Source organism: Poecilia formosa, unplaced genomic scaffold (genome assembly GCF_000485575.1).
Source record: "Poecilia formosa unplaced genomic scaffold, Poecilia_formosa-5.1.2 Scaffold583, whole genome shotgun sequence".
Classification (NCBI taxonomy): Eukaryota; Metazoa; Chordata; class Actinopteri; order Cyprinodontiformes; family Poeciliidae; genus Poecilia; species Poecilia formosa.
In genome coordinates, this window is record NW_006800522.1 from 79,400 (window position 1) to 81,979 (window position 2,580).

A 2,580-nucleotide genomic window follows, 5' to 3' on the forward strand; every position below is an offset into this window, starting at 1 on the left:
GAAAAACAGGTTACCACATGTTAACAACGTATTAAACAGTTTTAACTGCTGATAAAAGTGACAGAGGACACAGATATGGGAAGTGTGGAAGCCTCTACTGTATCAAATTGACAGAGGAATAACAGAGAGTTGGCCATTCTAAGGTAAAAACCCAGCGCATGCAGGATTCATGTTTTTGTTTTTGTTTTTTTTCATCCAGACGGCTTCGTGCCCCCACTGCAATGGCACGGCGCCCCTTAGGGGGCATGCCCCACAGTTTGGGAACCTCTGGCATTAACTATGAAGCTGTTTTAAGTGTGGACTTAGGAGAGACAAACTACCTTAAAAACTTTCCATCCATGATCTGAACACGCTGATCCTTGCAGAGTAGCAAGGGGGGCTGGTGGTGCCCATCTCCAGCAGCCATCAGATGAGAGGCAGGGTTCACCCTGGACAGGTCACCAGTTCATCACAGGGCCCTGAAAGTTAACAACAAATAAAATGTATGAAAGAGAAATGTTAGATTAACCAGGGGAAAAATTCTGTCCAGTTATTTTTAAATCAAATCATGTTTATTAAGCACTTGGTGTTGGTAACACACCAGTTTTTGCTGTTGAAAATGTGGCTAGCTGGTCAGTAAGAAAAAAAATAAACTTACACCATTAAGACGATGTGGAGGTTCATCCTCAGAGCTGGTTGGTGATCTGGTGGAGCCAGAGCCTCTTCTGAGACAGAAAGTCTTTAGGTTTTCTAACACCTGATCTCTCTGGCTTCCTCTTTCATCTTTATTTGCTTAGTTAGACAGCAAACATATGTTGAAGATAAAATCATTGATGAACAAGTTATAACAACAACCTCACAATATCAAAGTCTCTCTGTCTTATGGAGCTTAATTAAAACCAGGTTAAGTTTATGAATAAAAGTATATTAAGTTACAACAAACAGAGCCTCCATGCAGTTATAACATGAATGATTGCTAAAGTAATAATCATAAAAGTCACAATAAAATTGATAAAATAATTATTTCTGAAACCAACGTAAGTTTGCTTATATCTTTACTGCACTGTTTATAATTAAACGAAGATAATTAGCATTTTGAGGGTGCGTTCACACTGCAGCCTGAAGTGACCCAATTCCGATTTTTTTTGACGTAATGTGACCTTGTATCCGATCTTTTCATGGCAGTGTGAACAGCACAGGTCGGATTCTTTTTTGAATGTGACCCATATCCGATACGTATCCAATTCAAATGCAACCTAACCAGTGACGTGCGGTGAGGTTCATTGCTGGTGAGGCACTGACTTATGACTTAGACACCATGCATGTTATTGGACCTACGGGAATTTCGCGCAGGCATACAACGCTGGGAGGCAAAAAGACTAACCTTTTACATGTCATCCATAGCCGCGTTAACTCAGTGAAACTTAAAAATGTAGATATTAATTTCGTGCTATGATCCACAGCAAAGTGATCTGTATTCGCCAAGCTACGCAGACTCGTTGCCATAGCAACTGACAACAATGCCACTTCATGTTTTAGGATTTAACACCAAAAAACATTCAAGAATTTTGCACACAGAACAGAACATTCAGTCTGTTGTTGTAGTACGTTTTAGGCTTAATGTTTTATTAATAAATAATTGCTGTGGTAGATTAGCTACCGCTCTATTTTACTGAATTATTTAAACATAAACTGTAGCCCACAACATGCACATTTAATTAAAAAACTAAACAAAAACATCTTATTGCTGTCTTACCTTTATGTATCAATGAAATCCATGCACCGCTAATTCTGCACAAAAATATCCGTTCATCCAAAGCCAAGTCTATCCTCGGCATGTCTTTTCTACTCCGTTTAAGAATCATAAAACTGCCTCGAAGCAAAACCTTCAGCTCCGGTGTTGGTCTTCCTTTAGTTATTATCTCCTGCTTCAATTGAAAATCCACTTCAGAAAACTGTTAAAGTGTAGAAATGTAGTCTTTCATGTTGACGTCGGAAGAGAGGAAAAAACAAATATATCGCTGTACTTTACTTATTTACTGTATGGCTAGCTCCATGGCTAGCTCACTGTGTCTTACTCTGCAGTTGTGGAGTCACAATATCTGGGATCATGAGCGCCCCCAGCAATGAGGCAAGAGAACTGCCTGCCTCACCTCGAGTCTGTTCTCTGCCGCTTCTGATCGCTCCTCCGCACACAAAACATGATACAAACACAGTTAGTTACAAAAAACACTGAACATTATATACATAAGCGAAATTATGGAAAATTAGTTCATATATTAAATATTTCTTAGCCATTTTACTGCTGGCGTACAGACAGGAGGAGCATGCTCTCATAGGATGGCAGCCAGTGCAGTTCGCGAGAGGTTCCGCAATCCCAGGTGAGGCTCAGCTAGCACGCGCGTAGCAAGCACACGCTTGTTCGGCGCACTTATCTGGGGAACTACGGACACCGTGAAAGCTCAAATAACATGCTTCGGCAAAGTTGTCACACTTTCTTCACGTTTTTGCGTGAAATTAATAATAATACTAATAATTCTAATAAATAATATATATATATATGTTATGCATATTATATATATATATATATATATTGTAATA